Here is a 16,651-nt window from a genome sequence, read left to right as displayed (position 1 = left end):
AATTGTCCTCAAATATAGCATCATCCACTAGACAACTGCATTATATACTGCTGTCTTATTTACCTGGCCCATCTACTTCCACAAAGACAAGACAAAACAGTACACTACACACAACTTTGACAACTTGGGTGCTGTATGCTTACAAGAGGGGCTATGCAAAAAGACTCAATAGGGGTTTGGATGCGGGCGGACTTGCCAAAAAGCACAATTAGAGGACTGCTTCACCATTGTTGATATCAAACATTGGGCCGGATTCAGAGATGGACCGAGTTACAGAGCTGCATACATACAGCTGTGCAATTCCATCCTCCTCAATTGCCTTCCAGCATTAGGCCCTCTCTCCTGCCAGAGCCACATCTTTTGTTTGGCTTTTTTACCAGCAGGATTTGTGAATCTGCAGATTAATATATTGGACAATTTGTGTACTAAAATCTAAAAACAAAATTTGGACATCATTTTGCATCATGGTAAAATGGCTTGTTATATTTACCCCTGAGGGCCGTATTCAATTAAAAGCGAAAAGTCCCATACTTTTCGCATGCTGGACTTTTCGCCTACATCGCTGGTTTTGCATGTGGAAAAGAATCGCGCGCGCCCCCGCTTATCCCCGTATTCAATTCCAAAGGATGCGAAAAGTGCTGGCAAATATGGGGAAATCAGCCTGACACCCCCCAAAAGATGCACTGACATGGGGGATCACTATGGATACCCCCGAATAGACCTGCTGGAGGTATTTGGGGTGCTTAAATGCTCTCAATTGCTGCTGTTTTGCGTCTTTGCACATGTGGTGAAGAATAGCATTTTGCATTTTTTTTGGCAAAAATAAGTAGTCCCAGCAAATTTGGGGTATATGAAAATGGGTGCAAGCATGGTTAAAAATTGCTAAAGTGAGGTCTTAAAAAGCGTTAAAAATGCACCTTCAGCAAGCACCTGCAATCAAAAATACACCTCCCCCATACTTGCAGACCCCCCCCCAAAGTCTATTTCGCTAGTTTTTACGTTTGTACCCCAACTTTTATCTTTTTCGCCCCTTTTTCAAAGTCATTTTTTGGGGTGTTCTTTAATACTTTTTTGGATTTTTTTTTACGCAGTGCACCCCAAAACCACAATTCTGCACTTTTTCCGCCAGCTATTCATAGGCAAAACTTTTCCGCCGGGTACATTGCATTGCGTTTTCGCACCGGCGAAAAGTCGCAAAAATTGAAAACGGGGATAAGTTTCCGCTAGCAAAATGACGTGACCGGTGAAACTTTTTAGCGAAAAATGGCTTTTCGATGCTAATTGAATTAGTGTCCATGACCTTAAAGCACTGTAAAACAAATCCAAAATAACCATCAGTGCTGTCTGCAGCCAGAAACTCAAATAGCACAAGAGGAAAGGCTACAGATGTCTGACTCAAATTGCATTCTCTGAAAACAAACATGATAAGCACATGTTGTATTTTATACCTGATTTATATCATTACTGATATTGAAGTGCATTTCTTGTATAACTCATTGCTCCAAAGATGTTACTCTGCTGTTTGATCTCTAGAGATTTTTAAAATTGTTCAGTTAACAGAAAGATATTACATGTTTAATCTTTACAGCAGTCACAGAGAGACTAGACGCTGAAAACAGTGTATTTAACACTGTCTAAATTGATTTAGAAAAATGAACAGTGTAAACTAATATGTAACTGAATGAAGCAAATCCACCATTTTATGCAGTCCTTTTGCATAGGGAGATGCCTGTGTGTACATAAATAATACACTGTACTAAAAACATCCATGGTCTGCTTAGCACTACTACCATCAGTGGGGACAAACACTAAATAAAGACGTTCTGCAAATGTGTCATAAATAAATGTCTGGGGATTTTTCAAGCACATTATTCTCATTTTCAATAACTAGTAGATGTTATCATGGAAATAAATTTCTTATGGACTTTAAAGTCTATTTTCAAATAAGGACATTTAACCCCATTGGATGGAAAATTCATTGATGTTTAGCCGAATGATTTTGTGAAAGGTCACGTTCTCAGTATAACACATTTGGTGCATCAGGCATTGTATGATTACATTCACACCACTTCTTATTTTCAGAAATCAAATCACTGAAATATGTAAAATAGTTTGTGAAATCAGTAAGAAAAATTGGGGCAGCGTGAGTCTATGGCACAGTGTTATATTAAGGCTGCTTTTGTTATCTTTGATTCATTCTTTCTGCCCTATATACTGACTGGAAGTTCCGTAGATCTAGGATCAATACTAGACCTGCAAAAGTCTTTGTTATGTATATATTACAGTCATTTCCTAGGCGATTAATAACTGTGATGTGGTTATCTTAGTCTGACCCATTTATATTGAATATTATAATCTAACTGAGGCACTCCATGATTCTGAGGTCATGTATAGTACCTTATAGGGCCATTGTGTTTGACTGGTTACATTTTAATACTTTGCTACTATCTAATTTCTCCACACAATAGGGTATATTTACTAAAGTGCGGGTTTTTAGAAGTGGCGATGTTGCCTATAAAAGGCCCGCAAAATCATTTTGGCTGGCTCTGCCAAGGCAACCACAGACGGGACTCGAAAATCAGAAGAATTGGATTATAACCATGCTGAAAGTTAGAACTGTATCCTTAACAATATTGTGGCTGAGCAACAGTATTCTATTTGTTGCTATAAATGAATATTGGCAACTTGGAGTGAGTTCACCCAATTCAGTTGTGTTGGTTGCGTCTCTCTATGTTCTCCCGTTGTGCTCAGTGATGTGACAGCCTGCAGAATACGAAAGGGAAACACCAGGGTTCACGTGTGAGTATTGGTGTTTTCCCATTAACTGCAGTGTATTCCTTGGCTGTGTCCGAGGGTGTAACTGCTGCTGGCTTGAACCTTTGGTCCTCTCACAGCGGGTTCTCCCATTGGAAGGTACACCTCCGTACCAGCAATGGAAACCTGGCTGGCTGTACTGGGGCCCCACTGCTGCAAATGTTTGCAGTCAGGAAATGATGGGTACAGTTCCGTAGCTTGCAGTGGACACTGCGTGCTGGTTAGCTGATAATGGGGTCCCGCTGCTGTAGGTAATTGTGGTCTGGGTGGTGATCTTTTTGGTTGATCAGCTTAAAGTAGGTACTGTTGCTTCTTATTAGTGTGATACCACAGGTCCTGTAAAGTGCTCAATGCGTTCCTGTGTGTCTACAAACCTTCATCAGCTCCTGAGGTTAGGGCGCTCTCGCAAGAGCCGGCACAGGGTGCTCAGAACCCTGGAGCCGGCCCTGACTGCAGTTAATGGGAAAACACCACTACTCACACGTGAACTCCGGTGTTTCCCTTTGGTATTCTGCAGGCTGTCAAGTCACTCAGCACAACGGGAGAACATAGAGAGATGCAGCCAACACAACTGAATTGGGTGAGCTCACTCCAAGTTGATAATATTCATTTATAGCAACAAATAGAATACTGTTGCTCAGCCACAATATTGTAAAGAAACAAAGTATCTCTATAAAAGGATACTGGGCCTGATTCAGAACCGCTCGAAAGCGGCCGCTCGTTCGCTCTGAGCGATGTTCGCACAACTTCGCATGCATATGGATCGTAATGCGCATGTGCCAACCAGTCATTGCGGTGGTAAATCGTGCGCTCACAAAATAGCGAGGGGCTGCTAATTTGATTGACAGAATGTACCGTTTGTGGGTGGTAACAGGGGAAGGTGCTTGAAAACGGGGGAGTGGAGATCCGAACGCAGGCATGCCAAAAGGTCAAAAGGGCGTTTAATGGGAGTGCATAATTAGTAAAGGAGCGTCATCGACCACGTCACTTGGTTGTCTTTTAGCCTGAACTGCTCGCAGTGATAGCGGTAAGAAAAAGCTACCACAAGCACTGCGAGCAGTTCAGATGCCTTTCGATGTACCCGATTAATCTAATAAATATCGGAGATGACATGTGATGCGAATGGCAAAGGGGCATCTTTACAAAATAGTGAGCGCATTTTTCGTTCGCTCACTCAGACATAGAGGCGTCAACAAACTGCAGAGAGCGAGCGCTCAATTTAAATAGCCAGCCCCTTTTTTGGAACGACCGTCTGCAAATAGCGTCCGGGTCTGAATCAGGCCCACAGTTGCCCACTTTCAGCCTGGTTATAATCCAATTGGGAAAACTGAATACATTTACTGACTTTACTTTGGACTTTTTTCCGTGTTTATTTCCTCATTCCCTTTTTCCCTATTTTTAACCCATTGACATATATCTTCATGTATGTTTATTAATCTACCTCATTGTATGAAATCTACATGTACTATTTAGGTTTTTTTTATATTATGCAACTGGTTAATTAAAGGTATTATTTTACAATACACACAATTACATGTTTTAAACTATTTCTCATAAGTGTGGTCGAATCAGCGCAGCCAATCAGCTATTTCCCTGCCTCTAATGGCACCCTGCAGTCAGAATTTATGCAGCACCACCGCCTGGCGCGTCCTTAGGATGCTTCAGACGGCCACACCGCTGCCCTTACAGCTGTAATCACCAGCGATTGTGGCCCCACCCCCACAGGACGTCACGTGGAGGGGGCATGGCCTGCATCGGGCCTGCAAATGATTTTATAAATATCAAAATGGCCCTTGGCAGAAAAGAGGTTCCCCAACCCTGTTCTAGAAGATTATAGCTAGAATCTGATTGGATGCTGTGAGCAACATCTCCACTTCTAAAATCCCGCACTTTAGTAAATATACCCCAATGAGTATGACACATTTAACACACCAGTTGGACAGTTGCATTGGAAATGCAGTAAATGTTACTCTGCTACATTGTTACTATAAGGTCTACTGTTTATTTGTATATACAGTAATTTTACCTATTTGTTGGTTAGGTGGTCATGCTTCACCTTCTTGGATAACATCAGCATCTATCAGCCCATTGCAGAACTTCAGGTGACACAGAAATACTACTTCATTTATAACGAATTTTGAATAAACTTTTTATCTCCGAATCTCATGCATGTTTAGTGACTATCAAAACAAATCAAATATAAATCTCTTTGTGCGTTTCCATAGCAATGCAAATGAACACAAGATCCCTTAATACTGCTCTGCAAAATTAAAACTTTACAGGCAGACAGAGAGAAGGAATCATATTTTGTAGGATATCTTAAAATATAATGGAGATAATTTACAAGCCTCTTTTACAAAGCATGAAGGTGTGTCTCTTTTGCAGTTTCTGTGTCTGGCTCTGTGGGCATATATGGGTTCATGCTCTCAATGGATCTCATTTAGAGTAGAGACAGGAACGCAAATTGCGCCTTTCTTCACTGCGGAAACTCTTTCTAAGTGCGCATACATGTCAATTCATTCTGCATGTCTTTTGGCCAGACGACTCAGCTACATTTTTCACATACGGCTGCCTCCATCAAGAGGTCCAGGACAGGGATTGGAAGTGGAGACATGGCTAAAATATGAAATTCCCCTCAAGATGGTGACCTAAAAGTGCAAATGCGTCACCCCTGTTGCAAGATTCTGCTGTTGATGATGATGATGAACATGTCTAAGACACGCCCAATTATGCAAATATAGTATTACTGCTGGAACTGAGATCAAATAGCTGTATTATAATGTACCGAATACTTGTTTTATTTTTTTTTAAATAATTTGTGCTCTGTTTCGGAAGGGGAAGACCGCTAATTAGTTAGTGTGCATTCTTTTTGAACATTTTATATGTGTATGTTATTTGATTTGCTTTTAAGAGGCAAAATGTGACTATCTACACCAGAGCCATAACTAATATAACTGAGGTTAGGTATAGAGCTGACGGCACATAAACTTCTAGTCAGGGATAGAGGAGTTAATAAAGTTAAAAATGTTTGTTGACAGTAGTAGGCAGATGTGATAGGACGTTAGGTTAGGGGCGGGGTTAGTGAGAGGGTGTAGAGAATCTACTGTGGTAAAACTGCCTCTTTGAATTGATCTCTCACCCTCCCCTACCCTCTTGTGTCTTGTGTCGGCTTTATTTCATTGGCAGGGAAAGACCGGCAATATTGAAGTGTCCATCTTGCAGCAGTAATAGTGGTGCGCACCCCTTCAATGCACTGATAGGCTGATTTCACCCTATTGGGGTCAGCGGCACCTCTCGAATGAGCAGGATGAATGGTGCATTGGCATGGGTGTTGGGGCCGCATCACTTGCTCTGAAAGGGATAGTTGGCCCTTGCAAGTTTTTAAGATCACCCTACCCTTGTCTGGGATAGTTGGCCCTCACAAGTTGTGATTTACTTCCGGCCTAAGACAAGTGGACACTGGTTAGTTGCCGTTCTTTCTCCTGCCTTGTAACCAAATAAAGCTGACCAATTAATTTAAATGGCATAACTTAGTCTCCTGTGTTTATTTTAGTTAAGTTTAGTTTAAGTTTATGGGTCACATCTATCATCTGACGATAGAAAGTTTCTACTTTTTGGTGCCCTGTGCCAGAGAGAGCATTGGCACCCCCCCATTTTTTTAAATAGGGACATAAGATAGTGAAAAATAATCAGTGCCAGATTAAGGAACCAATGCAGGGCCGAAACTAGGATTTTTGTCACCTGGGGCAAGACAGTAATTTGGCAACCCCCCTGGTACTTCACCCATAGTAATGCCCCCTGCAGCAGTGCCCCTATAGTAATGCCCCCTTCAGCAGTGCACCTATAGTAATACCCCTTGAAGTTATGCTCCTATAGTAGTTCCCATATAGTAATGCCCCCATAGTAATGCCCCTGTAGTAGTGCCCATATAGTAATGCCCCTGTAGTAGTGCCCATATTGTAATGCCCCCATAGTAATGTCCCTGTAGTAGTGCCCATATAGTAATGCCACCATTATAGTGCCCATATACTAATGCCCTTGTAGTAGTGCCCATATGGTAATTCCCCCATAGTAATGCCCCTGTATTAGTGCCCATATAATAATGCCCCCATAGTAATGCCCCTGTAGTAGTGCCCATATGGTAATGCCCCCATAGTAATGCCCTTGTAGTAGTGCCCATATGGTAATTCCCCCATAGTAATGCCCCTGTAGTAGAGCCCATATAATAATGCCCCCATAGTAATGCCCCTGTAGTAGTGCCCATATGCCAATGCCTCCATAGTAATGCCCCTGTAGTAGTGCCCAAATAGTAATGCCCTCATAGTAATGCCCCTGTAGTAGTGCCCATATGGCAATGCCCCCATAGTAATGCCCTTGTAGTAGTGCCCATATGGTAATTCCCCCATAGTAATGTCCCTGTAGTAGTGCTCATATAGTAATGCCCCCATAGTAATGCCTCTGTAGTAGTGCCCATATGGTAATGCCCCTGTAGTGCCGCTTACACAAAAAAAAAACAATACTTACCTTAATCCCCACTACTATGTCTGCCACTGTCCAACCGCCATCTATTCACTGGCGGATATCACTGCACCGCTATTTTTCCCATCAATGCGCTTCAGCAAATTCCACAACTGGTCCGCTTGCACCAAGATCAAAATGCATTAAATGAATGCCGTCTTCCCCTTTTTCAAGCCCGGATCCACTTCTTAGGCAAACAATTCTAAACCAAATAAAGTATAGTAACATAGCAACATAGTGCATAAAATTTAATTTATTAGATAATCACAATACCAATTTAAGCTGTCAGACAACCGCAAGTTTGTGAACCATGAGATCGATAACAACTGGCAAACAGCTACTTCACATGAGGTCGTCTGTGCACCAAGCCATGCCCCTGCATGTTTCGACATACAGTATATAGAGCTACATGTACTGTATGTACACTATATATGCAAATCACTTATTGTGGCTCCGTCCTGCTTTACAATGTTGGTAGTTACAGCATTGGAACGCATTGGAAAGTAGGAGGTCGGGTCAAGCTAAAGCTATTGCTCCATCACACATTGCCCACTTCTGCTGTACCATGCCCCACGCTTCACTAACCTGACTGCCTCCAGTAGTTGTCAAGTATGCACTGACCTGTGAAAAAGTTCTTTGGTTATGCATGTAGAGGGCACCTCACTTCTCTCCTGCTCCAAGCAGCTCAGCCTCTGTGGCTCCACAGCAGCACTCTCACTTTTATCATAATTTCAGGACCCTGCTGCCCTCCCAGTTGCTGAGGTAGGTAGTGAATGGGGGGAGCTTCAGGTGGATGGGAGTGTGGATTCAGGCATGGCCAGTTGTAGACCTTGTGGAGCTCAGAGCGAAAGTTTGGTGCCCCCCATATCAAAAAGAGAGACAGTGGCTTCATGGGGCTACAGAATAGTACCAATTCACATTACACCACACAGTAGTGTCAAAACCAAAGGCACCGCAAAATCAAACAAGAAAAAAACCTAGTATACAATTTATCGTCCAAGCCCCTTACAGACACAGACGTAACAATTTTAAATAAAGGAAGGTGGAGAATTTTATATTTGCTCGATTATTAAAATTAAAAGAATTTTTCCAACATAATACTACGAGCATGGCTGGGGCTCCAGAACACTTTGCCCTGCCTCCAAAAATTGGGCATCCATCATCATTTGACCCGCCGTCATCTAATCCTTCCATAAAAACATTCTCCCGTCTCATTGATGATTCAGTTCAGAAATTTAATCAGGCACAGACTAAGATTTATCATAATCTATCAGCAAAAGAACAAGCAGCCCTTAAAAGTCTGTCTAAACGCACTGACATCATAATCCGCCCCGCTGATAAAGGCGGGGGGGTTGTGGTGCAAGACACAATGGATTATAAAGTAGAACTTGATCGCCAGTTAGGAGATACCATTACCTATGAAAAATTGCAGGGGGATCCTACCCAAGTCTATAAAAAAGAACTTGATGACTTACTGGCCTTGGCAGGACACAACAAACAGCTGGATCTTAAAACAATCAAAGTTCTCACTACTGAATATCCCAGAGTGCCCCTCATATATACTGTATCTAAGGTCCACAAGGATCAACAGCGGCCACCAGGGAGGCTGATTATTTCTGCCAGGGGCTCTCTATACCAGCCAGTGTCCCAACTTTTGGACTTTTTGATCCAACCGGAGGTAATGAGAAAACTGACTTATTTAAAGGACACAACATCCTTTTTAATTAAATTAGACGGTTTGAGTAATGTCCCACATGACTCACTACTTTGCACTTTAGATGTCAAAAGCCTCTACACAGTAATACCGCAAATAGAGGGCTTAAGGACTATGGAGTGCTTTTTGGACAGTACACATTTGACAAATGCAATAAGGAGCTGTTCATACTATTACTTGAACTAACTTTAACCTGGCATTATTTTTACTATAATGGTGGCTTTTACAGATAACCATCCGGATGTGCCATGGGATCGAACGTAGCTCCTAGTTTTGCGAATATTTACATGTTCGAACAGGAAAACATCTTCTTCTTCACAGACCCCAACATCAAGCAACACATTTTAATGTACACACGTTATATAGAGAAGAATCATTATTGAGATCTACCATTAATAAAATCAATGAATCAGAGTCATCCATTAAATTTACTTGCATGTGCAGTCTGGTTGAAATACATTTCTTAGATGTTCAAGTGACCCTAGACAGAGGCAATATTTCTACGATAGTTTTTTAAAAGGAAACAGATCGCAACACCCTCCTGGTGTCAAATAGCTTTCACACTCTGGCACCGAAAAAAAGCCTAGCCAAATCTCAGATGATGAGAGTGGCACACTTTACAAATGCCCTGGACTAAGTGGAACAACAAATTGACCAAGTTGAGGATAAATTCATCCAAAGAGGATATAAGAAACATGAGCTATTGAGACAAAAACAGGAGGTGTTGTTACTGACCAGGGGATGAACTTCTGACTCCGAAGCCCAAAACCAACATAGGTTCAAATATTCCGTTTGTTACAGAATTTACACTGGCCAGTCCAGTTGTTGCTAAAGCAACAAAAGCCCTTTGGCCGATTATCCGGACGGATAAATATCTACCAGGATTAAAGGACAAATCCCCTCTATTAAGTTTTAAAAGAGGGAGGAATTAAAAAAACATCCTCATGAAAACAGATATCACTCCATTACTACAACACCAGATTGGGACCAATAACAAAAAAACAGGTTGCTACAGATGTAGCTCGTGTGTTACATGTGGCTATTTGGAACCAGGTCCAACATTTAGCCACCCACAAACTTGAAAGAAATTCCATATTAATCATGTCCTGACCTGTACCTCTAGGTTTGTGGTGTACCTTCTAACGTGTTCTTGTGGATTAAGTTATGTGGGACAAACCACAAGAATTTTCAAAGAATGCATGGCTATCCACAGTTCATCAATTAAGTTGGCACTACAGGGGAGAGCCTCAGACCAACCAGTCACCAGACTTTTTAAATCAGCTAACCATCAACTACCCAACCTTCGGTACAAGATTATACACCATGTACCCCCTCTAACATTAGGAGAGGATAGAGCTAATCAACTATTATGTTTGGAATCCAAATGGATTGCCAACCTGGATACCATATACCCTAAGGGTCTTAATGAGAAAATAGTATGGTCTGCATTCTTGTAACACCTACCATTTTTCCTGGGAAGTAGATTGACTTTATGTCTCCGAGCTTATTTCAAGGCTTTAGACACTAGGATGTCACCCATAGAGGGACTGGTCAATAGACACCTTTAATTTTGAACATGTTTATATATTTGATTGGCAATAGGATAATAGACCTCAACTGATATGTGTAAGCTTATAATTATGGTGGCTTATATGGACACTGTCTTTTTCAGTGGTCCAAAAGACATGAAGATAATTGAAGGTTTCTATTATAAACGGTATAATCGCTGGGATTATGTTTATGTATGTTATTCACCTTATTGGAGAATTGTATGTATAAGTGTTTTTAGTATATTTCACTAGGATTGTATTAAGTAGGTCATTGCATTTATTTATGTATTTTTTATTAATATTTTCTTGATTGTTTTTCACTTTATCCTTCCCCTCCCAGCCAAGGTGCCGGGACTGGTTGCCAAGTCAATACCTTAATGTAGATGGGATCCGACTGCATCCCTAGTTACCACCACGCAATGCCCTGGGGAGCGTCACGCTACCCTGTGACGTCACCCACCCGCGACACCCGGCACTCGGAGGAGGAAGAATGGATGCCAAATCTGCATTGTTATGGGTACTGTATAAAAGGTAAGCACTTGCACATCTTCTAATGTTCACATCCTGATGACAATGCTGTAGAGGCTTTCAAATGTTGGCTGCATAAAACGATGCACTATTGATTTACATCAGTCCGATGGAGTGCTGCCTGCTTCTTATAGGGAGGATTTGATACGTATACATTGCTACTTAGGAAGGCACCCCAGCATTTGCTTTTATTTATCCTTGAGTGCCATTCCACATGCTGCAATATATATAAGAGAAAAGGGGGCATGTCTTTAAGACGTGCCCCCTTCACACCACAAGTTCTGTCTCATTGAATAGATGCCGGGCACATGCGCCCGCCATCTATTCTCTGGTGGATATCACTGCACCGCTATTTTTCCCATCAATGCGCTTCAGCAAATTCCACAGCTGGTCCGCTTGCACCAAGATCAAAATGCATTAAATGAACGCCGTCTTCCCCTTTTTCAAGCCCCGATCCACTTCTTAGGCAAACAATTCTAAACCAAATAAAGTATAGGGGGTTAACCATAGTGCATGAAATGTAATTTATTAGACAATCACAATACCAACATAAGCTGTCAGACAACCACAAGTTTTTGAAACATGAGATCAATCACAGCTAGCAAACAGCTACTTCACATGAGGTCGTCTTTGCACCAAGCCATGCCCCTGCATGTTTCCACATACAGTATACAGAGCTACATGTATGTACACTATATATGCAAATCACTTATCGTGGCTCCATCCTGCTTTGCAATGGTGGTAGTTAGAGCACTGGAAAGCTATTCCTCCATCACACATTGCCCACTTCTGCTGTACCATGCCCCACGCCTCGCTGACCTGGCTGCCTCCAGCAGTTGTCAAGTATGCACTGACCCATTAAAAAGTTCTTTGGTTATGCATGTAGAGTGCACCTCACTTCTCTCCTGCTCCAGGCAGCTCAACCTCCATGGCTCCACAGCAGCACAGTAGTGTCTGTAATTCACATTACACCACACAGCAGTACTCCTTATACATGTTACACCACACAGTAGAGCCCCTTATACACATTATGTCACAGCAGAGCCACTTAAACATGCTATGCCACAATAGAGCCCCTTTTACACATTATGCCATGGTAGAGCCCTTTATACATGTTACACCACAGTATACATGTTACACTACAGTACAGCCGCTTATAAATGTTACGCCACAGTAGAGCTGTTTATACATGTAACGTCACAGTAGAACCCCTTATACACATTATGCCATGGTTGAGACACTGCAGGAGAAAGGGAGGGGAGGGCCGGAGCACTCAGGGCAGGCAGATGTAGCTCTGCCCACTGTAATTTATATAAGCAGTGGCACGTCTGGCAGAGAAGGAGCCGGGTACACCGCTACTATTATACATTGCATCAGCCAGTGGGCGGTAGACTGTCAAGGGTGGTCGTGCATACACGGACGGATCACGGCATCTGAAGAACGCTGTATATGTTGAGAAATGTTGTTCTCCATGTTAAAACATGAGCACTGTCCTCCCTAACTGAAAACTCTGACAAACACATATTACCCTCATACTAACAAGTCTAACACTCCTGCACACACAGCACACAGCCTCCACCCCCCCCCCACTGACATCTCTCTCACACTCATATCTCCTCCGTACACACTGACAACACATATACACAAATCCCCTCCTCCACAAATGCCCTCGCTCATCATGGTGACTCTTCAGGTGGCAGGCCCCGTCACACGGCAGCAGTTGTTTCTTCTCTGCTCAGGGGCTCAGTCAGGGAGGCAGGCTGCTGCTGCACCTCCATCGTGATGTGACCCTTCTCTCTATCCCGCGGTCACTCCCAGAATGCCATGCACCATGCTTGGCAGTGGGTATGACATTCTGGGAGAGAAGGAACAACTTTAATGATAGTGCCATGGTGGGTAATAGTGGCACCATGACAGACAAGGGCACACAGGCTGATTAGATGATGCCAGTGGAGTGACTGTGGCCACACCCTCAGGCCGCAGTACCCCACGTGATAACCCTGCTTGCCCACCTCTAAAACTGCCAATGAATTCAGGCAGCATAGGTGAATGGATGGCCTTTTGGCAATTTAGGGTGGAGTTTTGAGCACCCGCAGCATGGGCGAAGGTTTAGGTGTCTGTGTATGGAGAAAGGATCAATGGAGGAGGCCTGAGGCAATGGCTTTGTGTGGCTGGGTGTGGGGTTTTAGATTTAGTTGGCTGGGGGCCGGGTTTCAAATAGCAGGAAGTGAATGGCTGGGGCTTCGGACACTCAACAGGATGGGTAAAGCTTTGGATTTGTAAAGGGTTAATGAGCTGGACTTCATACAGCTGCTGGTGGTGACAGGACAGTCTTGCAGCTAATTGAATCTGCCCCGGAGTATTTGCATCTGCATGTAGAGTAACTTGCAATGTAAGCAGCTCACATACAGTAATTTAGCCGTTAGCCGTTATGCCAGTTGTAGTGTGTGTATAAGTATTGGATATCTGTCTGTGTTAGTACTCACTGCAGAAGTTAATTTCCCCTTTTAGCATACAGCCTAATAATGTATTAGAAATATGTTTAAATATGTTATCTATTAAATAAAGGCCTCCCCTGTCAAACTCCAGAGATTTGATATAAAAATGATTAGAATAATACAAAGAAGATAATTATAACTTATAAACATCTTCTTTGTTTATTATATTCATTTTTATAGTTAGTACTCACCAGCTTTGTGGAGCTCCCTGGGACTGCAAGGAGATGAGAGATGAGGCAGCAACAGCCCAGCCTAGCTTCTGTATAGTCAGACACTGCTTGCAGAGCTGGAGACTGGGCCACAACATGGGCAGTAAACTGCACAGAAAGAGAGCTCATAGAGGGATGCCTCTGAGTATGTGGGTGTGTTCTTTAAGCACTGAGGGACACCTTGGATGTGTCATGTGACCAGGAAGTGCGCTGCAGTGTTTAGAGATCAGAGCTCAGTCAGAAGAAACAAGGGAAGACACAGTGATGCAGGTAGGAGAATCAATGGACACTGAAGTTTAGTGTCAGGCTCCCAGCACTCAGGGCCTCATTCAGAGGTGGTTGGAGGATGCAAGCGGTCGCTCAGAAACTGGGCGGCCGCTTGCATCCTGACCGCCCGCCTCTGTTTCGGTCGTTAGGCTGTGGGTTTACACCCACAGCACTAACAACCACTAGGGTGATGGTCGTGATGGTCAGAGACCATCGGGGCTTACGACGAGACCCTAGGGTAGGGTCTCACTTGTCGTAAGCCACGGAGAGCTTCTGGCTCTGTCAGAGCAGGAAGCACTCCACTGACATCACTAGTGATGTCAGTGTGGCCTCCCCCAAATGGTAGGCGTTCCTCCGGTCGGTCGTAGCGGGTCTCACGCATGCGCACGAAGGAGCCGGCTCCCTCGTGCGCATGCGCACTTGACAAACATCGAGGCGGCCATGCGGTCGTAGACCGTACGGCCGCCTCTGAATGAAGGCCTCAGACCCATCTCCAGGTGTGCTTCCCCAGCCATTGACCTCACCGCACGTCATTGTCCCCTAGCCAATGCTTTATGATGCACAGGACTGTCCCTGGAGTACTGACAGTGGGCCTGATTCATTACCAGTCACAACTGCATTTACGCACGCAATCAGCTGACTGTCACGTTCTGCGCATGCGTGTGCATTGCAGTGTGCGAAGACTTCACTGCGATCAGACTGTGATCACAGTGACTGCGCAGATCCATCGCAGAGTGATTGACAGAAAGTGACCTTTTGGGGGTGGTTACGGGTGGTCAGCGAAACGATACCATATGCAGCTTGAGCTTTCACTGCGTGTGATGAGGTTAGAAATTTCTGAGTAAGGTCAGACCTTGTGCAAGTGTGCATGAGGCTCCAATTGTACTCGATGATACTGACGTTTTCACAGTCTTACAAAGTATTACGGATGTGTATAAGGTAAAGTGGCCGTCCTTATGTTAGGCTGCGATGGCATTGAGATTGCAATCATTAGCATATGTTCGCAGTGAGACTGCATGCGTAATCACAACTGCGATCACAATAGCAATCCGTTATTAATCAGGCCCAGTGTGTGGAGCCAGAAACCCTTATCTGGCCAATCATAAGAAGAAGCATCATTTATTTATTTATCTATTTATTAACAGTTTCTTATATAGCGCAGCATATTCCGTTGCACTTTACAATTGGAAACATTTATAGAACAAAACAGGGTAATAACAGGCAGACATAGAGGTAAGAGGGCCCTGCTAGCAAGCTTACAATCTATAGTGAAATAGGCATTGATACACAATGATAGATGCTATATATTGCAATTTGGTCCGGCCAGAATGCAGAGTTTCTTTGTGGGCTGCATGATCCAGTCACACAGGAATGTCGGCCAAATGTCAGGAGTATGTGAAAGAAAGACAATATGTGAGGTTATGTGTGGATTGTGAGAGGGGATGTAATAAGACATGAAAGCTATAAAGGTTATGTGGTCAGTTCTGGAATCTGATAAGCTTGTCTGAAGAGGTGAGTTTTCAGGGAACGCTTGAAGGATTGAAGACTAGGGGTAAGTCTTGTTGTGCGTGGTAAGGCATTCCATAGAGTGGGTGCAGCCCGAAGAAAGTCCTGTAACCGTAAATGGGAGCAAGTAATGCGCGGGGATGAGAGACGCAGATCTTGTGCTGAGCGGAGAGGTCGGGTTGGGAGATATTTTGAGATGAGTGAAGAGATGTATGTTGGTGTAATTCAGTTAATGGCCTTATGTGTAAATAACAGTATTTTGTATTGAATACGGAAGAAAACCGGCAACCAGTGGAGTGACTGACAGAGTGGGGCAGCAGACGATGAACGTTTGGCAAGGAAGATAAGCCTCGCAGCTGCATTCATAATGGATTGTAATGGCAATAGCCTGTTTTTGGGAAGACCAGTTTGGAGACTATTGCAATAGTCAATGCGCAAAATAATCAGTGCATGGATTAGAGTTTTTGCAGTGTCTTGTGTGAGATATGGTAGAATTTTGTATATGTTTTTTAGATGTATGAAACATGATTTTGAGACAGATTGAATGTAAGGACCAAAGGACGGTTCAGAATAAAGGATGACACCAAGGCAGCGAGCTTGTGGGGTGGGGTGGATTGTTGAGTTATCAATAGTGATAAAGAGAGCAGATTGGTAACTGTTATTGGCTGGTGGAAATATAATTAATTCTGTTTTAGAAATATTAAGTTTCAGGTGGCGAGATGATATCCAAGATGAAATGGCAGAAATACATTCAGCGACACAGACCAATACAGATGGTGATAAATCTGGAGAGAATAGGTAGATTTGAGTATCATCTGCATACAGATGGTACTGAAATCCAAAAGAGCAGATTAGTTTGCCAAGAGAGATGGTATAGATTGAGAATAGCAAAGGACCTAAGACAGAGCCTTGCGGTACTCCAACTGATAGAGGTAGCAGAGGAGGCAGAATCAGAAAAATGAACAGAAAAAGAGCGATCAGATAATTATGAAGAGAACTAAGAAAGAGCTGTGTCCTTAAGACCTAGGGATTGTAATGTTTGTACGA

This window comes from Taudactylus pleione, unplaced genomic scaffold (assembly GCF_031769625.1).
Source record: "Taudactylus pleione unplaced genomic scaffold, aTauple2 ptg000019l, whole genome shotgun sequence".
Lineage (NCBI taxonomy): Eukaryota > Metazoa > Chordata > Amphibia > Anura > Myobatrachidae > Taudactylus > Taudactylus pleione.
This window is presented reverse-complemented; position numbering follows the sequence as displayed.